Source organism: Equus asinus, chromosome 19 (genome assembly GCF_041296235.1).
Source record: "Equus asinus isolate D_3611 breed Donkey chromosome 19, EquAss-T2T_v2, whole genome shotgun sequence".
Taxonomy (NCBI): Eukaryota; Metazoa; Chordata; class Mammalia; order Perissodactyla; family Equidae; genus Equus; species Equus asinus.
Genome location: NC_091808.1, coordinates 26711854 through 26735000, shown reverse-complemented (window position 1 = coordinate 26735000; position 23147 = coordinate 26711854). Strand labels below are relative to the sequence as shown.

General features: G+C 36.8%; 1 long non-coding RNA gene across 1 annotated transcript; it reads left to right on the top strand.

The window, feature by feature from the left end:
• The first annotated feature begins 12712 nt into the window (after nt 1-12712).
• LOC123278484 (uncharacterized) lies at nt 12713-21499 on the top strand. Its single transcript, XR_011495462.1, has 4 exons — nt 12713-12813; nt 16972-17064; nt 18191-18254; nt 20243-21499. It is a non-coding gene; the product is annotated as an uncharacterized lncRNA (long non-coding RNA).
• Nucleotides 21500-23147: the final 1648 nt, after the last annotated feature.

Sequence of the window (23147 nt, the reverse complement as noted above, 5' to 3'; positions counted from 1 at the left end):
TTTTATTTCTCCATTGTATCTGAATAATAATTTTGCTGGATAGAATATTATTGGCTGAAAGTTTTTTCTTTCAGTATTTCAAATGCATCATCCCATTCTCTCCTACCCTGTCAGGTTTCTGCAGAGAAATACACTGAAACCCTGATAGGGGTTCTTTTCTAGGTCATTTTCTTCTGCCTGGCTGCATTTAATGTTTTTTCTTTGTCACTGACTTTTGACAGTTTTAATGTTATATGACTTTGAGAACGTCTTTTTGCATTGATATAATTAGGAGTTCTGTTGGCTTCATGCACTTATAAGTCCATTTCGTTCTCCAGGTTTGAGACATCTTCAGCTATTATTTCTTTGAGCAAAGTCTCTGCTCCTTTCTCCCTCTTTTCTCCCTCTGAGATACCTATAATCCTTTTTACTTTTCTTGATTGAGTTGGATGTTTCTTGATGAATTTCTTCATTTTTTAAAAACCTTAGTTCTCTCTCTTCCACTTGAAGCATTTCTATCTTCAAAGTCACTAATTCTGTCCTCCATAACGCCTGCTCTCTTTTTTATGGTTTCTACATTATTTTTTTATCTCCTTAATTGTGTTCATTCTCCATAATTTCTGTATTTTTTAAGGGCTTCAATCTCTTTGGTAAAGTATTCTTTCTATTCATTAATTTTACTCCTTAGCTCATTGAACTGTCTTTCTATGTTTTCTTGTAACACATTGAGTTTCTGTATAACAGCTATTTTGAATTCTCTGTCATTGAGATTATTAGTTTCTGTGCCTTCAGGATTGATTTCTGGAGACTTGTCATTTTCCTTCTATTCTGTCATATTACTGTAGCTCTTCATATTGTTTGATGAACTGATCTTTTGCCAGCACATTTGTGGTCTATCAAGTCACAGATTCCACCTACCACTGCTGGTGGTGGTGGTGGGGCAGGGATTATATTTTGTGATCTCGCCTCATCTGCTACTAGTTGTGCCAGTCAGGCCACTGTATCTTTATGCAGGCTGGCTGCAGTTGCTTTGTGGGTTGTGCTCACACAAACAAGGGTACTGCAATTGGCAGGCAGGTCTAGCCAAGTTGCTGCACTAGGTAGGCAGGGCTCCTTCATGCCAGCTATGCTGCCACCACTTGATGGGGAGTGTTTACTTGGGTGAGTCCGTCTTGGTAGGTGTGTGTCCCACAGGCCCAGCTACTACTCTGCAAGCATTCGTGTGGCCTGGGCTGCCCTCGCCTCCACTCACAGTCATGCTGACCACTATGTGAGGATCTATGACCTAGAACACTGCCACCAGGGAGGGGGAGGGGTATGCTCACAAGTTACTCTGCTCCAGGGGATCCAGTTCACCCCTTACAGAGGTATAGCTGTGTGAATCTCTCAGGCATCCTGTTGTGTTGTGTAGGAAATCCTCTGTTGGTTGATGGATGCCCATTTAGTTGTAACTTAATGGGGACAGGCAAAAGGAACACCACACTCCACCACGATGCTGACATCACAGAAATTTTGTCTTTTTTAAGGCTGAGTAGTATTCCATTGTATATTTGTACCACATCTTCTTTATGCATTCATATCTTGATGGGAACTTAGGTTGTTTCCAAGTCTTGGCTATTGTGAATTTCACTGTGATGAACATAGTGATGAACGTGTCTTTTCAAATTAGTGTTTTCGTGTTCTTTGGATAAATGCCCAGAAATAGAATAGTTGGATCATATGATATTTCTATGTTTAATTTTTTGATGAATCTCCATACTGTTTTCCATAGTGGCTGCACCAATTTACATTGCCACCAACAGTGTCTGAGGAGTCTCTTTTCTCCACATCCTCTTGTACACTTGTTACTTTTGTCTTTTTAATAATACCCATTATGACAAGCATGAGATAATATCTCATTGTGGTTTTGATTTGCATTTCTCTAATAATTAGTGATATTGAACATCTTTTCCTGAACCTGTTGGCCATCTGTATATCTTCTGTGGAAAAAAATACCTGCTCAGAACATTTGCTCCAGTTTTTAACTGAGTTGTTTGTTTTTTTTTGTTGTTGAGTTGTAAGAGTTCTTTGTATATTTTAGATATTAATTCCTTATCAGATATATGATTTGCAAATATCTTCTCCCAATTGGTAGGTTGTCTTTTCATTTTGTTGATGGTTTCCTTTGCTGTGCAGAAGCTTTTTAGTCTGATGTAGTACCATTTGTACCATTTGTGTATGTTTTCTTCTGTTTCCCTTGCTTGAGGAGACATATTCAAAAAGATCCTGCTAAGACTGATGTCAAAGAGTGTTCTGCCTATATTTTCTCCTAGAATTTTATGTTTTCAGGTCTTAAATTCAAATCTTTAAACCACTTTGAGTTAATTTTTGTGGGTAGTGTAGAATAATAGTGTACTTTTATTCTTTTGCATGTTGTGCAGTTTTCCCAACACCATTTATTTAAGAGAGTTTCTTTTCTCTATTGTATGTTCTTGGATCCTTTGTCAAAAGTTAGCTCTCCACAAATGTGTGGGTTTATTTCTGGACGCTCAATTCTGCTCCATTGATCTGTGTGTCTGTTTTTCTGTGGTTACTGTGCTGTTTGATTACTATAGATTCGTAGTGTATTTTGAAATCAGAGAGTATTATATGTCTAGCTTTGTTCTTTTTTCTAAGAATTGCGTTGGCTATTCAGGGTCTTTTGTTGTTCTACCTTTGTGAAAAATGTTGTTGGGACTTTGATAGGGATTGCATTGAATCTGTAGATTGCATTATGTCATATGGACATTTTAACTATATTTATTCTTCCAATCCATGAACACAGAATATCTTTCCATTTCTTTGTGTCTTCAATTTCTTTCAATAATGTCTTATAGTTTTCAGTGTATATGTCTTTCACCACCTTGATTAAATTTATTTCTATGCATTTTATCCTTTTTATTGTGTTTCAAATGGGTTGTATTCTTGATTTCTCTTTCTGTTATTTTGTTGTTAGTGTATAGAAATGCAACTGAGTTTTTTATGTTTATTTTGTACACTGCAAATTTACCATATTTATTAATGGTTTCTAATAGTTTTTTGTGGGTTCTTCAGACTTTCTATGTCTAAAATTATGTTATCCGCAAATAGTTAAGCTTTATATATTACTTTCCAATTTCAATACATTTTATTTCTTTTTCTTGCATAATTGCTCTGGCTAGCACTTCCAATACCATCTTGAATAAAGGTGGTGAGAGTGGGCATCTTTGTCTTCTTTTTGTTCGTAGAATGATATCTTCAGATTTCTATGACTGAGTATGATATTAGCTGTGAGTTTGTCATTTATGGCTTTTATTATATTGAGATACTTTCCTTCTATACCCATTTTATTAAGAGTTTTTATGATAGATGGATAATGATTTTTTCAAATGCTTTTCTGCATCTATTGAGATGATTTTGTGATTTTTATTTTTCACTTTGTTAATGCAGTGTATCACATTGATTTACTTTCAGATGTTGAACCATCCTTGCATCACTGGACTAAATCCCACTCGATCATAGTGTCTGATCCTTTTAATGTATTTCTGTATTCGATTTGCTAATATTTTGTTGAGGATTTTTGCATCTGTGTTCATAAGTAATTCTCCTTTTTTGTGTTGTCCTTGTCTGGTTTTGGTGTCAGGGTAATGTTGGTCTCATAAAATGAGTTAAGTACTGTCCCTTCCTCTTCAAAATTTTGGAAAAGTTTGAGAAGGATAGGTATTAAAGCTTTTTTGAATGTTTGATAGAGTTCACCAGAGAAGCTGTCTGGTCCTGGACTTTTGTTTTTGGGGTGTTTTTGATTACTGTTTCTATTTCTTTACTAGTGATTGGTCTATTCATATTCTCTATTTCTTGATTCAGTTTTGGAAGGTTGTAAGATTCTAGGAGTTTATTCATTTCTTCTGGGTTATCCAGTTTTTTGGCATATAACTTTTCATAGTATTCTCTTATGATGTTTTATATTTCTGTGGTATCCACTATAATTTCTCCTCTTTCATTTCTGATTCTGTTCATTTGAATGTTCTCTCTTTTTTCTTCATGCGTCTAGCTAAGTTTGTCAATTTTGTTTATCTTCTTAAAGAACCAACTTTTAGTTCCATTGATCCTTTCTACTGTTTTTTTTTAAAGTCTCTATTTCATTTATTTCGCCTCTAATTTTTATTATTTTCCTCCTGCTGCTGACTTTGGGATTTGTTCTTCTTTTCTATTTCTGTTATGTGTAGTTTAAGAATATTTATTTCAGGTTTTTCTTGTTTGCTGAGGTAGGTCTGTATTGTTATATATTTCCCTCTTAATACCACTTTTGCTGCATCCCATAAATTTTGGTATGTTGTGTTTTCATTTCTATTTGTCTCCAGGTATTTTCTTGATTTCTCCTTTGATTTCTTCATTCATCCAATGGTTGTTCAGTAGCATGTGGCTTAGTCTCCACTTATTTGTGAATTTTCCAGCTTTCTTCTTTTAGTTGGTTCCTCAGTTTTACTACTGTGGTAGAAAAAGATGCTGGATATGGTTTCAATCTTCTTAAATTTATTGAGACTTTTGTTTCCCAATATATGGTCTATCTTTGAGAATGTTCCATGTGCACTTGAGAATAATGTGTCTTTTGCTACTTTTGGATGGAATGTTCTCTATATATCTGTTTAGTCCTTCTGGTCTAGTGTTTCATTCAAGGCCAATGTTTCCTTCTTGATTCTCTGTCTGGATGATTTATCTATTGATGTTAGTTTGGCATTAAATTCCCCTACTATTATTGTGTTGCTGTCAATTTCTTTCTTTAGTTCTGTCAATAGTTGCTTTGTATACTTTTTTTCTTCTATGTCAGATACATGTATATTTTTAAGTGTATGTCTTCCTGATGGATTGGACCATTTATCATTATATAATGTCTATTTTTGCCTTTTGTTATCTTTCTTGGCTTGAAGTCTATTTTTCCTGGTATAAATATGGCTACACATTTCTTTTGATTGCCATTTGCTTGGAGTATCACCTTCTATCCCTTCACTCTGAGTCTATGTTCCTCTTTAAAGCTGAGATGGGTCTCCTGGAGACAGCATATTGTTTATTATTGCTTTTTAATCTATCCAGCCACTCTGTGTCTTTTGATGGGTGAATTCAGTTTATTTCCATTGAGAGTGGTTATTTATATCTGAGGACTTAATACTATCATTTTATGTTTTGTTTTCTGATTGTTCTAATTTCCATGTTTTATTTTTCTTGTGTTTCTATCTGCCTTTTCAGTTTGGTGGTTTTCTGTGATGTTTCTCAATTTTCTTTTTTTTTAATAGTTTGTGACTTTGCTCTGCTTTTTTGTTTTGTGGTTACCTTGAGTTTGTATAAAATATCTCATAGATGAGATAGTTATTTTTTTTGCTGATAGCATATTGTCTTCATTTGCCTTTGTAAATTCCATCCTTTTCCTCTTTCCATCTATATTTTTTTGGTCACAAACTATCCCTTGTTTGTATTGTGAGTTTGTTACCAAATTGAAATGATTGTCATTATTTTTAATGCTTTCTTCTCTTTTAACCTTTATGTTATAATTAAGTATTTACTAACCAATTCTGATAGAGAACTGCAGTTTTCTGATTCAGTCTGTTTATTTATCGCCTTGCTCAAAGCTCTGTGTACCTTTGCCTTTTTGACTCAGGTAGGAGAGCTCTTTTCAAAATTTCTTGTAAGGCAGGTTTGGTGGTGATGAACACCCTCAGCTTTTGTTTGTCTGGGAAAGCCTTTATTTATTTTTCATATTTGTAAGATAACTTTCTTGGATAGCGTATTCTTGGCTAGCAGTTTTTGTTTTTCAATATTTTGAATGCATCGTTCCACTCTCTCCTGGCCTGTAGAGTTTCTGCTGAGAAATCTGCTGATAGCCTAATGGAGGGTCCTTTGTAGCTTTTTGGGTTTTTTCCTCCCTGGCTGACCTTAATATTCTTTCTTTGTCATTGAATTTTGACAGTTATAACATAATATGCCTTGGAAAAAGTCCTTTTGTATTGAGATAATTAAGTGTTATCTTAGCTTCTTTTACTTGTATATCCAGTTCCTTCCCCCAACTTTGGGAAGTTCTTAGCTATTAATTCTTTAAATACGCTCTCTACTCTATTCTCTTTTCTTTATTGGATATCCACTATGCTTATGTTGCTTTTCCTAATTGAGTAGATATTTTTTGTTGAAATTCTTCCTTAAAAAAATCTTTATTTTCTCTCCTCTTCTACTTGAATCACTTCTAGCTTTCTATCTTTGAGCTTGCTAATTCTCTCTTCCATATGGTCTGCTCTATTTCCAATGCTTTCTACTTTATTCTTCATCTTATTTATTGACTTCTTCAGCTCCAGAATTTGGTTCTCTTTTAGAGATTCAGTCTCTTTGGTGAAGTACTCCTTCTGTTCACTAGTTTTACTCCTGATCTCATGGACCTATCTTTCTGAGTTTTCTAGTAGCTTGTTCAGTTACTTCATAACGGCTATTTTGAATTCTCTATCAGTTAGACTGTTATCTTCTGTGACTTCAAGTTTGGTGTCTGGAGAATTGTCATTTTCTTTTTGTGATACTGTGTCACCATTATTTTTCATGGTGCTTGATTAGTTGTTCCTTTTCTGGAGCATTGTAGTGGCTACAACTTTCTTATTTAGGTAAGGCTTTATTTGCTTTGATTCTGAGCTGCTTCTGGTTGTGTTTGAGAGCCTGCACTTTCAGCCCTCCACTGCCTCTGCCAGAGTTGTCATCAATGTCCTTATTGTGCTGCTTGTGCCTCTGAGATTTCTGGTGACTTGCTGCTTAGAGTGTCACTGCGGTCATGGGTGTTGCCAAGGGTCATCAGGCTGATGAGCACCTCTGCTGCTTCTGGAGTCACCTGGGTCATAGGTTTCCCCACTATGGTGTGGGGAGACGTAGAGTGAGATGGGAGCTGGGGTCACAGGTGCCTCTGTGATGCCCATATTTACTGAGTCTGCAGAAGCTACTGCTGTGGGTGAGGCACCAGAATAGTGAGTACTGCTGCAATTGGGTGGGGTCAGGGTCATGGACTCCACTGTTGCTGTCATCAGGCTCTCTATGGCCTTAGGCACTCCTGTGCCTGAGGGCCACTGCTGTGCATTCTGTGTCTGCTGTTGCACCCAGGTTTTCTGGCAGAGAGTGCTTGCACCACTGCTGCTGGGTGGGCTAGGGTCATGGGCACCACTGCAGCCAACACAGAGGAAATGGTATCTGGGTAGTAGACACTGCCACGATTTATAGAGCCTCTGATCTTGGGTACCACCACCGTTCCTGGAACCTCAGGTCATGGGTGCCACCAATGCTGCTGGGCTGGAGGGGGGGAGGCTGGTTGCAAGTGTCATAATCATACCTGGCATTTCTCATTGTAGGCATGGCGACGGTTCCTGGAGCCTCTTGTCTTGGGCACTGCAGAGGTTTCTGGAGCCTCAGGTCACAAGCACCACTGCTGGGGGCTACAGGGTCCTAAATGCAGCCCCCTCTGCTGGGAGGGTTTGGGTAGGAGATGCCACTGCTCAGAGAGTGGGATGGGGGCTGGGTCTCAGGCACTGCCACGTTTCCTGGAGCCTTTAGGGGCATGGGCTGCCTCGATTCCTGGGGGCTCTGTTCACGGGCATTACTGCAGTTCCTGGAGCCTCTGGTCATAGATGTCACCACAGTTCCTGGATCCTCCATCTCAGGAACCACTGCCACTTCTCACTTGGTTCTATCACCTCTAGGAGGTCTAGTCTGCCCACTTTCAGGTTTATAGATGTGTAGCTCTCTCATGCATTCTGCTGTGCTGAGCAGAGGATCCTTTGTTGATCTCTGGATATTCTACTGCCAATAACATTGAGAACAGAGACAAAGAGAATGACTCACTCTGCCATGATGCTGATGTCACTTCCTCACTTCTTTGATTTGATTTTCTTTTGTTTTATTCTTTTTTTAACTTTGTTTTTCTCTCATTTAGGATAACACCAATTTTCTCTAACTCTAATATCAAAAATTGACAAAAGCAGTATATTAAACTATCCATATCTCAGAATTATGTCAGCCAATTTGTTAAGCCTTTGTGAAATTTTTTATCATAGTAGCATATTTTTTTTATCACTAATAGCATTACTTACAGACGTGTTTTTCCTCCTTTTCTAAAAGTGCTAGGGAGTTTGAAAAGAGGACTGTGTTGAAAAAGAATGTCGAATTCATAGAAATAAAGGTCCTAAGGATGTCATAGACTGGATGGTCATGCTTGCAAGGATTAAGAATTCTTTGTACTATTCACCTCGTTTGATCCTTAAATGTTACCCTCTGTGGAAGCATTACTAATAATCTTGGGGACATAAAACTACCTTCATGTTATTAATACAAACTCCAAATACACCGTTTTTGTCACTGGTAGTCCATGTCCTTGAAGCGCATGCAAGTTTTTAGCCATTGAAGTTGTATGCTGGTGAGTTTTAAATTTCACTGTGATGCTTTATCCCGGTGAATCAGACATCTTGGCTACTTTTGTGGGTCAGTCAGACCTTTTCCATGAAAGAGTGGTTTTCTCTCCATGTCTCCAATGTTGATTATGCTAAAATATCCTCTACGTCTTCCCTCACTTGAAATTGCATTTGCAAATGCCACCCTTTATTAGTTAAGTTTCAATGCATACCATGACCAAGAAATAGAGGTGAGATATTTCCCAGGTTCTAGTAATAAAGATGGAAAAGTTCTCAAAAAATGCCACCCTGACACATGTGCATAGTACCTGGCATACAGCAGTGCTTAATATATTTTAAAAAAATATACTTATTTTTGAAGGATAATATACACAAAGCAAACAGTGCACATCATATTTGTAGAAATCAATTAATTTTTATAAAGTGAGTACATTCATATACCACCAACCAGACCAAGAATTAAAGATCACAGGTACACACCTGCTCTTGTGCACTGTCAGGTTCTGCTCCCAAAGGCAGCCGCGGCTCACACATTTAACACCAGAGATTAATTCTGTCTTGTCTTGAACTTCGTAGAAATGGGATCATAAAGTGTGTACTCTTCTGTACCTGATTTCTTTTGCTCAACATAATGTTGATGAGATTCATCCATGTTTTTGCATGTAATTTGTTCATTTTCATTGTTTACTGTATGGCATTATGTAAAAGTGATATAATTTACTTATTTATTCTACTGTTGATGGGCATTTGGATGGTTTCCAGTTTGGGGCTATTCTTAAATAATACTATTATGAACATACTTGCATTTGTATCTTGGTGAACATATATATATGTCTGTTAAAATTTGAACTTCTGGGTGATAGGTTTATGTTTAGCATGAGTAGAAACTGATATATTTCAAAGTTACTGTGTTAATTTATACCACCACAAGCTGTGTTTGAGAATTATAAGTGTTTTCACATTTTTAAAAACACTTGATATTGTCAATTCTTCTAGTGGGTATGTAGTGGTATTTCATTGCAATTTTACTTTACATTTTCCTGATGATTATGGTGGTTGAGAACATTTCATATGTTTAATGGTCATTTTGCAAAGCATCTGTTCAAGCCTCTTGTCCATTCTTTTTAAATTGGGTTGTCTGTCTTTTTTCTTAAACAGTCTTGCTATGAGCGCTTTTCCTTTTAGTGGCTTATTTTCATTTTCTCTACTGATATTTCTCGATGACTATAACTTCTTAATTTTAATGCATTTCAATTTATCATTTTCTCCTTTTGTTTAGTGTCCGTGTGTATGTCTTGTTTAACATAATTTTGGATATCCCAAGGTCATTAAGTTATTCTCTTGTGTTATTTTCAAGAAACTTTAAAATATTCCTTTTATATTTTTATCAAAAATCCATCAGGGGTTGATTTGTGTATGATATGAGGTATAAATAATCATCACTTTTTCCACACATGTATGTCCAGTTGATCCACCCACACTGCCTGCAAGGTCACTTTTGGAATATATCAGATGTCTAAACAGATGTGGGTTTGCCCCTGAGTTCTCTATTTTATTCCATTGGCCTAATTGTCTATAATTACCACTTTTTCTGAATAACTATAGTTGTATGATAAATCTTGATATCTGGTTGCATAAGTCATCCAACTTTGATTTTTAAGATTAGATCAGTTATTTTGGCCCATTCTATTTTCACATAAATTTTAGATTCAGCATGTCAGTTTTTACAAAAAAACCTGCTGTGAATGCATGAACAATTTGGGGAAAATAGATATCTTTGCAATGTTAAGTTTTCCTTTCCTTGTGTATTATATAGTCTACTATTTATTTATTCTCTTTGTTTTAGGCCTTTAAGTTTTTCAATAATGATTTTTATCTGTGTATATAATTTATATCATTTGTTAAAGTTTTTATTAAGTATTTGATGTTTCTCTATGCTTTATTAAACTTCATCTTTTTTCCTGGTGTATATATAGATACAACTGATGTTGATATTTTTATGTTAGATTCATATACAATAAATTTGCACAGTCATGAATTAATTCTAATAGTTTTCTGCATATTGTATTGATTCATTATGTGTAAAATCATACCATTTGCAAATCTGCATGTAATAAGAGTTTTATTGCTATGTATTGTTCCTTTTGACCCCATATTTTTGTTTCTTTCCATTAACTTATTGCACTAGTTAAGACTTTCTAGTCAAATATTGAATAGAAGACAAGGAAATTCCATCATTACTGATGGTACGGAGAAAGTTTTCAATATTTTAATAAGTATGATATTTTCTCTAGACATTTTATAGATATCCTTTGTCAGATTAAGAAAGCTCTCTTTTATTCGTAGTTTATTGAGAATTCCCTTTTTTTCTTAAATAGGTATTCAATTATTTCAAATGCATTTTATGACTTTACAGGGACGATCACATGCTTTTTCTCTGTTATTCAGTTAATGTTATGATCTTCATTGATTGATTTTATCCTGATAAAGCAACCTTGAATTTGTGAAGTACAATGTGACATATTCTCATTTTTACATGTCAATGGATTCAGTTTGCTGAAATTTTGATTAGGAATGTTATATCTACGTTCATGAAAGAGACTGGACTCTAATTTTTCTATTTTGTAATATTCTTGTCTGGCTTTGTGAATAAGTTTTATACTGACTTCATTAAATGAACTGTGAAATATCTCCTCTTTTTCTATCTCTGAAAGAGTTTGTGACAGCTTTGTTTTATCTTGGCCTAGAATTTTCTTTTTGGGAGGATTTCTAATTTTAGATTGTACTTCCTTAGCAAACTATTTAAATTTTCTATTCTTTTATTTATTTATTGGGCCAATTTTGTTAAAATTTTTTGTAGTGTATACTTGATTTATTATTATAAACAATTTATCTTTTTATTTAACTTTCTTTTAGCTTACTTTTCTCTTCTTTCAAACTTTTTGGGGTGGTTAATAAGGTTACTGATTCTCAGGTTTTTATTTCTAATATATTTATTTAGGGTGATAAATTTTCCACTAAGCATTGCTTTAGTTCAATCTCATAGGTTGTGATAAGTTGTGTATTAATTATTGCATGTAAAACACTTTATTATTACTATTATAATGTCTTTTTTTAATTTAAGGTATTTTTTTTTGGTGAGGAAGATTGGTCCTGAGCTAACATCTGTTGCCAATCTTCCTCTTTTTTTTTTTCCTTCCCAAAGCCCCAGGCATAGCTCTATATCCTAGTTGTACGTCCTTCTAGTTCTACTATTGGGAATAGAAATACTGGGATGCCGCCTAAGCATGGCTTGACCAGCAGTGTGTAGGTCCATGCCCAGGATCCAAAACGCGAACCCTGGGCTGCGGAAGTGGAGCGTGAGAACTTAACCACTATACCCTCAGGGCGGCCCCTGTAATTTCTTGTTAAATCTTGTTTAATAACCTATGGTTATTTAGAAATTTATTCCTTACTTTCCAAAGATTTGGAGATTTTCCCTTTGTGATTTTACTATTTATTTTTAGCTTAGTTTCACAACTGTCAGAGAGCATAATCTGTTTTCATCTGTTTTAAGACCTAACATATGGTCCTTTTTTAAATGCACCAGAGACCCTTGAAAAGAACGTGGAGTCTGTAGTTGGTCCAGTGATCACTTCTGCTGTGTATATTCTGCTGTTAGATTCATCCATAGAACTCTTAACTTCTGTTATATGTATTTTTTCAGTGGTCAAATTTCTATTCGGTATTTTTTATAGATCCCTTTTCTCTGGTGAAATTCTCTTTATCTATTTTACCAAAACTATTAATCACAGTTATTTTAAAGTCCAGTTCTGATAATTCCCATATCCCAATCACCAATTCTGTTGTCCGTTTTTCTTTTGGTTTTGGTCTTTTCTTCATGTCTTTTGGCATGCCTAGTAATTTTACTGAATGCCAGGCACTGTGTATGAAATTGTACAAATATTGTGAGGTCCTGAATGGTGCTCTCGTCCATTCAGGATTCAAATTCAAGTCTAGAGTGTATTGCAGGGATGCTCTTCCTTTGTGGGACCTGGACTTCAATTTTTGTGGCCCATGCTCTGTGAGATCATGGAAAGCCATTTGTGTCTTCCCAGGTTCTTAGCCATCGCTGCTCAGTTCTTAGCTTCTTGTGTGCTATTTATAAATTGTCAAATGCCTCAAGGGGAAAATAGCTGCAGAATTTGGGGCTTACCTCATTGCACTTTCCTTTTGCTCTGTGTCCTGGCCTTTAATTTGGCTGTTTTGGAAGCTCCAAACTCCAGTGTTTGTCTCCTTTAAGTCTCAGGTGTGTGTCCCTTTAAGACTGCTGAAAATGTGGCTCCAGTTGCCAGGCTTGCAGCCGCTAATCTCTGCTTCTCTTTTTAGCCTTTTGCTCTTGTGCCACTTGTCAACCAGCCAATGCTGTGAGGTAAGACGAACCACTAAATATTGGACTCATCTTAATGTGATTCCCTTTTCCCAGGGACCCTCAAGTCCTGGCTATCTTAATAACTTTTTGATGGCTTTGAAGATTTTCTTTCTTTTAAATTTAATTTTGCACAGCTTCTCAACTTGTTCTTATAGGAATATTACCAGAAAGAGAAGACAATAAATTTAAATTTCTTTCTCTCATTTCCCTTTTGTAAAATAAGTAATAATGTTTTGCATATCTGAAAATTCAGTCACTATCTCCTTGAATTAATATTCTTTTTTATTTTAAAACTTTTTTCCCATGTTCAACCTCTTATTAGAGACCAGTTTTCTGAATTTAGTATAGAATTTTTAAAATAATGTTTCTTATATTTATTTCTTATGTGATATATTATGACTTTTACCCTGAAAATAAAGATATGGGGAATTTCTAGTATCCTCATATCTGCATTATTTTCTATTGAATAAATACAGTTAAGTCATGGAAATAGAAGATTTCTTTCTTTCTTTCTTTCGTTTTTTGAATATGAAAAGCTTTTATTCTGACTCTCTTGCCATTTTCTTTTTGTGCAACGTAATGAATTTTTCCAGTGAAACCCACTGAATTCACACCATATTCTAGGACCTGAGAATATGCTCTCTGCACCCTAAAAATAACAGTTTCCTCACTATTTTCCAGACCTGGCATGTTTTAATGAAAATGCTCCCACAGAAGCCAGCACGTTACCTTGCTGCATGCCTTTCGTGACATTGATGCTTTTCTGCTCTATTTCCTAGATCATACCACATGATTCACAGATTTCTCTTCTTTTGGTTTCTTATTTCTGTGCTACTATTTCTGTAAATTATTGCGAACATTCACTCAATCATTTTTTGATAATCAATGATCTACAATTATAGCACTTGAAGGATAAATGACATATCTGAGAAATCATTATCGGCAATAGCTAGCATTGAGTACCTTCTGACTATGTGACACATTGTGTGTTAGGTACTCCAGGAATCACTGCAACCTCTGTCCAGATGGTCATAGCACTGGATTTTGTGATTTGAACTTTTTTGAGAATGAGACCCTGTGATTCAATGGATAATCCAGAGGAAGAAAGTCCAGTGTCTGAGAACTGTGTCTGCTTCATTGTATTCACATTATTTGATCTTTCTGCGCTTTCTTTCCATGCTATGCTCTCTTCTCCATGCCTCTTCCTGGTTGATTCTATTATACTTTGTATATACCTGTATTATGCTATCATTATTTAGATTGTAGTAAATTGCTATAGGGTCCAGATCCCATTTTAAAATGTGAGTGCCTTAAGAATCAGCATAGTATCTTGCTCATCTTTATCTATCCTGTAAACACAATACACATTTGCTAAACTGTATTAAATTGGTTAAAATAAGGAACGAAATGGGATGTTTATTAACCTAATCATGGCATAGTTCAGTAAAGAGCTTCGGAAAAGAATTATAATACTACATGGGATTGTTTGTTTCTTTCCTCTTTATTCACTTCAAGAACTGACCTCAGATCAACAGACCAGGAATTTAGCAGAACCTTTAAATTCTGAGTACTTACTGATACTACCACTGCCACTTGTGTTTAAAATTTGCATTTGGGGCTAATATTAACAGAGTCATTATACCTTTCTGTACAAACACTCGCCAATCGTAAACTTGACGTACACGTCTTGGATGTTCCTGGATAGTTTTATTCCAAATTACTTTCTTCATGAATCTTCTTGACCCACTTTCAAAGTTCCTTTGTTCTTGATCTAGAACAAAGATCAAGGGAAAGATCTTTGGCCTTTTTTCTCTCTTAAGTGTTTAGATTTTTTATTTAAAATGAGACTTTTTCAGTTGTGGGATATCGATGGTATTTCTGGTTCAGTAGAAGCTTTCTTGACTTAATGTGACCTGAAACAATCTGGTCCCGGAGGACGCTCGGTCACTTCTGTAGAGACATCCATCAGTGCCAATGGCCCAAGGTCATCCAATTGTTTTTTTTTTTTTTTCCTGGAAAGCAGATGGACCTCACATCAGGGGATGTCTTACAAGTTTATGAATTTTCTGGCCTAAGCCTATGTTATAATCCTTGTTGCTACTTTTCCTTTTATTTAATCTCTGACTCAAAATGAAATTTACAAGTGCAAATATAGATAATAATTGTTGTAGCAAGTAGCAAAGTTTGATTAGGGGTAAGAGAAATTTTAAAACTTTAAATAAATAATAAAGGAAAAATTCATGGTGCCCACAAATGACATTTGAGGAATAGTAAGATCTCAAAGCATACAATTGGAGCACACATAATTTTGGTTTTGTTTATTACACTTTGGTTATTTTTCACATCAATGGAAGCAATGAGATTAAAAGGCAATGGGTCACAAGTGAAAAAAACACACATGTCAATGAAAAAATCATTGCTTTAAGTCTTAGCCCTGACACATATCAAGTGTACGGCCTTGGGAAAGTCATTTGTTTGAGCTTCTCAATCCTAGACTGTTCAACAGAGCTAAAGATAATATTCAAGAAATTGTTTTGGTGATTTGTTGAACTAAAATTAAGACGTGGTACTCACATCTTTATAAATGATGCAGCACCTCTCAGATAGTCTCATTTTCCCTTATTTTGTCCCTTCTCACTTGTTTGCCCGGGCATGCAGATTTATCATTCCCATTAAAATGAGCCAGTTAAGATGGGAACATTAACAATAGTAGCTCCACTAATTGGGTGTTACCTATAATGCAACACAATGTATTTTTAGCTTTCATAAGAACCCTTCAAAGTAGTAGTTGGGCTTTCTCTGAAAAATGAAAATTAATTATACCCTACCTTTCTTCTAAGTTTGAAAGCAATGAGAAGTAGACACAGGTGTCTGAGAGGGATTAAAATATCAGCTTTTCAGTTGGAAAGCAGGGCTCAATAATGCAGCTACAAATGGGCCTCCTGGTATAGTACATTTCCCCTTGAATTTAGACCATATTCCCCACCTACAAGTAGATAAAATACTCAGAAAAGACACCTTCCCAGCTGCATGAGAGAATTTTGATCTCCCCTATAACTTTGAACTTAGAGAACCTTCAGATTCTAAATTTTGACTGACTTGGGCTCCAAACCTGCTTCTAGAGGAAAACCTTCAGACCTGATTAGGAGCATCAATTCATGATGTGTGAGTATAGGAACAGAATGCTTTAGCTCTGCACTCAAGATGTCATGGACAGTAGATGGGAATAGTCACTTTAATAACTTAACCTTTCCCAATAGAGGGTTGTGACCAATGGTGACAGACTCTTCCTCTCTCTCCAATCAGGTAAATCTATCTCTACCTCCTGCAGAGAGGTATGTATAACATAAGAGTTTTAGAGACAGATAACTCCAAAATGTTGGTTCAAAACCATTCCTTCCTAGGGAGTAGAGTGGCTTTCACTGTTTTGGAAACCTGGGGAGAGAGGAATGTGGTTCTCTCTAATAGAAGTTATTATTTATGCCAATTTACAGATAACATCACAGGGCCTCAGAGAAGTTAAGCCACTTCCACAAGATCTCACAGGGAGTGAATGAATGATAGAGCAAGGATCCAAATCCAAATTTTGAGATTCCTATAGTCTATATGTTTTAAAGGTAGCCAAGGAGGCAAATGCAGCAAAACTGATGTGAAAAAAATGCTTTGGGACACTGCAGCTGCATATGACCAATAACCAACCACAGGTATTTATCTGATTTTGAGGATCATTATGCAAATCAAACATCTAATGCATATTAAAATGATTTATAACCTTAAAGTAATGAAAATATTACTGATTATTATCACAGTTGATATTTCTCTACACCAGCTTCCTTTTCTGTAGTATAAGGTTAACGATTCTTGCCTTAGCTACTTCTTGGACTGCTGTGAGGATTAAATACAATAATACGTCTGAAGTTCTGCATAAGCTGCAAAGCACTATACAAATGAAGCTTACCATTATTGATTTGTACATTAATTGTTAGTCCTCAAACATGAGTTATTAATGCTTTAATGGTGAAACTCTTACAAAATGCTATTATAAAGTAAATAGAGTTGAGACCACAATTTCAGATCAACAAAATGTGGCCAAGAGACTGGTGAGTCTAACTGAACATTGCATCTTATTGATTTTGTGTTTTTTTTTCTACTTTCCAGCTCAGAATGCACAGAAGCTAAAAGGTGTGGACATTAGAAAACATCTGTGTAAATCCCATTCACCAACTTGATGACTTTCTTGATGCTCAAAAGGTAGTCCCTGGACCAGCAGTTTGGGAATCACAAATATAGACTCTCAGATCCACCGCAGACCGACTGAATCAGAATCCTCAGTTAAACAGCCTATGGGAGCACTGCCCCGCGAGGGGAAAATGACAGTGATTCATTACAACACTAGAAGCCTGTGTGATTGTTGGATTTCTGGAAAACAACCAGGAAACTTTTTCTTTGATAGTGTTTATGATATACTTAATATATTTAGTGTTATAGTTGCCTTGTTCTATAATAGTTATTTAGAAAAACAAAAATACTAGACATCTGTGCAGACTTTTTCCTTTATTTCATGTTTGCACTTTCTTTTAATTAGTATACTTAGTTTCTAATTCATCTTCAAGTCCTCTCTGGACACGTGCATTCATTCCTTTATTCAGTAATCATTTTGTATGGTGATAATGTACCAAATACACTGCTGTATTCTGAGTAGATAATGGAAATCGAGACAGTACGGATTCTTTATCTCATAATACCTATAGTTTAATGGTGAAAGATGGGAACAAATAAACACATAAGTGTAAAATGAGAAAAGAGCTGTGAAGGTAACAGATAGGGTGGGGGGCAGGTACTACTTAGATGCAGTTACCTGGGCAGGCTACCAAAGGCAGTGGCATTGTATCAGCTTTGGAAGATGAGAAGAAAGCAGCCACTCAGTAACTGAGCAGAGGCAAGACTGCTAAGGCTTTAAGAATGAAGAAAGTTTGGTAGAGCTTAGAAGCTAAAAGGAGGCTAGAATCTCTGGAATTTGTTGGGTGAGATGGACAGTGGTCAGAGAGGAGTTTGGAAGGATAAGCAGGGCCTAGATTAGCCAGTCTTGCAGGCCATAATTAGGTGTTTGAAACTTGATAGGAAGTCATTGATGTAGTTTGAGCAGATGGGGATGGAGTGAAGGTAGACAATTACATTTGAAACAGGTCCAATTTATATTTAAGAGTTGCCCTGGCTGCTGTATGGAGCATGAATCGGACAGAGACATGCTAGAATCCTGCAGGAGTAATACAGATGGCTTGGTGACAGTGATAGATTTTAGGAATGTTTGTTTGTGTTGGTGGTTCTATCCTCAAATCCATTCCTCATCCTTTCTCTTTTCTCTTCTTCATTTCAGGCTTTTTCCCCACTGTATCTGGCTTCTACTGACAGAAGGCACTGGTTGGAGCTTGGAAGAAAGGGTAACATTTCCATAGTTGTAGCATTTTATCCTTGGCTCCAGCTCACTCAGGACTGCCTTGTTCTGCTTCCAGCTTCTGCAAGATGCTCCTAGCCTCTAGGCCCCAGTAACAGCATGTCCTCCCTTGGCTCTGCTGCTAATCTTTGGGTTGCATGACCAATTCCTGTTTAGCTTTTCAGCTCATCTATCACCTATGTAAGCAATTCCTTGTATTAGATTTCCTTTGCTCTAAACACATAAGTGTTTTCTCCTTTACTGTTTAGACCCTAATGGATGTAGAGAGTAACAAAAGGGAAAGAACCAAGAATGTCACCCAGATTTTGACTTTGCTTAATTGGGTACAAAGATTGGGGCAAGTACAGTTTGAAAGAGAGGTCAGTAATTTACTGTTGATCGTGCTGGTCTTGACACATTCAGTGCAAACATCTAAGAAGTCTAGAGCTCACACCAGATTCTGAGTTATAACTTTCTCGATCATCAGATATTGATGGTTCTTGTAGTCATGGAAATGGATAGTTCATCTAAGGAAAAATGTAGAGAGATAAGAGAAAAGAAATTTCGATTGAATCATAAAGAATTTGAGGTAGGCTGGTGGAGAAAGAACCTGTAAAAGATATTAAGAAAGAGCTGAGAATTTTCTGGATTGAAATTAGCAATGCAAGTAGAATGTATAGAATACCTTTAATGTGTATCTCTCACAAATAAGTTATACTGCCAAATTAAATACTAAAACACAATTGGCAACACCATCAGTAAAACTAGCTGTAGGCCCTGAAAAATAGAAGAGAGACAACAAGACAAGAATATTTATAAGTGATTAATTACACCTTAATTGTAAAATAATTTGGTATTCCTGGTTCTGGTGCACATTGTGATTTATGTGCCCTGGGATAAGTGCAGGGCTGCAGCCTACAGTTGGACAGCCACTGTTGAAAGGTCCAACCTACTCCAGAGAGCCAATGAGGGTGAAATCCATTCCATCGTCCTCTAGCCAAACTGTGCACCCTGGTTGAGAGCTATTTCTGCTGGAGGAAAAGAGCTATTCTGTAAACCCCTAAGAGATAGGAGAAGTTTTTTCTAACATACCCAAAGGTATTTGTGTATAAGCAATGTCTTTGGACCAGGGTGCTAGCCAAGTGTCCTATGCCACTTATCTCAATTTTAGGCTAAACTACCTATGATGTCAAAACTTAGGCAAAGTCCAGGCTGCACTGCTGAGGAAAAGAGATTTTGAGAGTAGTTTTGCTCAAGATATGGCTCTTAGTCTATCTGCATCAGAATCACCCAAGAAGGCAAATTCCAGGACCTCACACTAAAACTCAAGAATTCAAACATGTAGGAGCAGGATCCAGGACTTCAATCTTTTACAGGCATAACAGGAAGCTCTATGCACATTACAAACAGAAAATAACTGCTCTCGGGACACTGGCATGTCCCCATGATGCAGACCCAACTTGGGAAAGAGCTGTTTGACCCTGGTTTTAAAGACCTGGCGATCTACTTTTTGAAGACTGAAGGAAGACACACATTGGTTCTGGACTTTTCTGGAGGGTGGAGGTGGATACAAACCTGTAAAATGTCCTAAATTACTCCTTCATGTTCCTGTTATTCTGTGAGATACCTCCTGGAAGGTCGCACAGATGTTGTTTTTTATGGAAGTACATGTATTAATCAATGCACACTTATTGATGAATTCCATGTATGATATTTAAGTGCATTTTAAGGCAGAATATTCAAAAGAACAATTTGTTCATCTCCAAATGATCTCACTCCGAGTGCTTTCCTCCTGGACACTTCCACCTCCCACCAGCCTAACCCTGATCATTAAGGCCCGTCCCTCAAAGCAGCCTTGGCTGATCAACCATATCCCAGCTGCTCTTCTCCATCCCAGCGACGGCATCATGTCCACGTCCTCCAGGGCCCCAGCTCCAGCCTGTGTTTATCTTTGTCATATTTTTGTTTGCTTTTGTTTTCTATCTATCTCCCTAGGATGTACTCAACACTAGAACATAAACCTCATCTCAATTGTCAACCACTGAAGATCCAGTGCCTGGCTTGGCGTAGGCAACCAATGTATATTTGTTGTATGGATAAACACAGAGAAATGGACCTCTGCGGGAAGAATTTAGGGTTGGGAGATTTACCCGTCCCTTTTCAACTTTGTTTCTGAATGATGATTCTTAATTCGAGTGGTGGTATAAGCTAAGCTTGCTTAAGTATTAGGCGAAAGTCTTGGGCATCTTTCAGAAGTCACTCTTAGACCAGTAGTCTTAGGAGTCTCTGGGAAGTTCTTCCGGTTAAAGAATTTGGAATCTAGGACCTCAGAAATCACTGGAATGAGTGCCTTTCCTAGTATTTTAATTACTAATTTGTAATGAGGACCCATGAAAGCAACCCTGACGTTTGCTCAGTTTCTCTGTGCTCCTCAGCGAGACACTCCTCTTACCTTCCTAAAAAAAGATGCACGTCTGGAGGGAGGTGAAACAGGCATTAATCCTGGAAGGTGTTTGTCCTCCTTTCTTTTGACATTTTATTGCCCTTTAACTAATTTGTGAAAGATATCAAAGCAGAATCAGACTAGGGAATAAAAGCCCTTTTCATTAACATGGCCAACCTTGACAGATCTCTCTTTTCTTCCTTGTAGAGGGTCTTTGATCAGTACATGAGGAGAGAATTTATGAAGAAACAAAGTTAGGAAAATTTTACATCAACAGATAAAACATCACAGCAAAAATTCACATATTCCATTTCGGAAGAAAAAAATATTTCCAAGCTGAAATCATAAAATTATTCCTAGCTGAAAGTATTAACAAGGCTAAAAAAGGAATACATCCATTAGTGGTATGGTAGGTTATTTGGGGACATAGGGAAAATGAAGATTGTCAATGCCCTTGCCATTGATGTTTGGGGGGAAACACATCATTTACAGGGGCTTAAACTCCAGCTAGGGGGCTTTGGCCATTAATTGTTTTTAATTTCCAATCTGTAGGGTGGGGGAAATAATAAATGCTCTTTGCTTCCATCAGTTTTTAAATCTCTGTCTTTTAAAGTGCTCCTTTCTGATATGGAACTTGGTGGTCATACTATGTAAAAGGCCTGCATTTATGAAAAATGGAACAGGGTTTGAGATAGTGGGCAATTTTAAACACAAGACTTTTGTGATTTAATAATATATTATCTATTAAGTATTTTTGTGTTAAGTGTTGAGTATTAAGTCACTCTGTAAGCCCTTGAATTAAAATATTCTGTAAGCACTCAAGTATAAAGTATTAATGTTACCGCACAAAATTAGGGTTCTCTTGCCCAGTGTGCATAAACAGCCAGTTAATTACAGCATCAGCCTTTGGGGAAAGAGATCAGCTTTATTCTGTGAGACTGATCTGCAAGCGGACAGTGGACATGGGCTCACAGGTCTGTCTCCCTGATTCAGGATTTGGGCAAAACTTAAGAGGTTATGGAACACAGGTTGGCACGTGGAAACGCTGGTGGGGTAGGTTTTGATTGGTGGACTTCAAGCATTTATGTTGAGGTAGGTTCTAAACATTTATGACAGGATTCTAAACATTTATGATGAGGTGGGGAAAGAATTTTAACACCTGGTCTTCCTGAATGAGGGACCTCTTGCTTCCGATAAGAGTTCAACTTTCCAGTTCCGCCTCTGACCTGATCCTTTAGTTCCATGGGGAAGAGGATCTTTGGTTCTTCGGTCACTTCAGGTCAAGATTTCTTCCTCTGCACAGGCTCTGGCCACATGACTTTGCATGTTTTCTGAAAGGCAGTTCTTAATCACTCTGTTGATAAGAGATGGCATCAGTTGAACTGGTCCTGGAGGGCCCTCAATTACATTAATACTATCTATTAGGGATTTTTGTTTAATTCATATCATTAGGGTATATTTCCATGGATTTTTAATTTTATTTCTTTTAGTAGAAATAATTTTTAGAATTTAGAAATTCTTTTAGTAGAAATAATTTTATTTCTTTAATTAATTCTAATTAGGTAGAAAATTTACAAATATAGAAAAATACGAAAAAGGAAGAAAATCATGACTTGTAATAACTTGAATCAGGGATAAACACTGTTGATATTTTGGCAAATTTCCTTGTAACATCTGTGCAGAGATATGTGTAATACACATGCACATAGTATGTTAAATATGTACATATTCACTTATATATTGAGCCCAAAGGTCTAAGTTTTTCCTAGCACATGGAGGTAAAATGAGGTCTCTTTTAGTATATTCAATAAATAATAACCATCATGCAGTATGTACAAAGCACTGTCTCAGTCAGTAGGGGCCTAACAGGAAATAAAAACCAAACATCTCTGTACTCAGGGAGTTGATTGGGGAAGAAAGCTCAGGAATTACAATGGTTTAGGCCCTAATTTTAGTCTTCAAAGGCCCCACACCTTTTTCTGCAGGTGTGTCCTCTGCTCAGGAGTATGGTCATTATGCGTCTTCAGCTCCAGCCTCCTCCTCTTCTCGTCACACTCCTGCGAGTGCAGCCTTTGACTTGTGGGGATGGGCTATGTCTTGGCCTAGCCAACCCCGGTGCTCACTACGCTTCCCAGAGTCAGACCTAGCATATGGCTGCCTGGAGCAGGCGCTGGGTTGAACGCTCTGGGAAGGCTAGTGATTTGGTGCCGGGTGATCATTTCTACACACCTTTCATTGTATCGAGAAGAGGCTGAGTGCCACTGGGGAAGGCGATTACACTATTGTCCCGAGTGATCAGCTCTGGCCCCAGAGTCGCATACCCTCCTCTGCACTACAAAGGCCTGGAGTTAACCAGAGTTATCTTTAAAGGTAGCTTAGCATTCCACTGTTACCCAAGTGTGTTTCTTCTGAGTTGTAAACTCAAGACTAGTGACTTGTCAGGATATTCCACTCAAT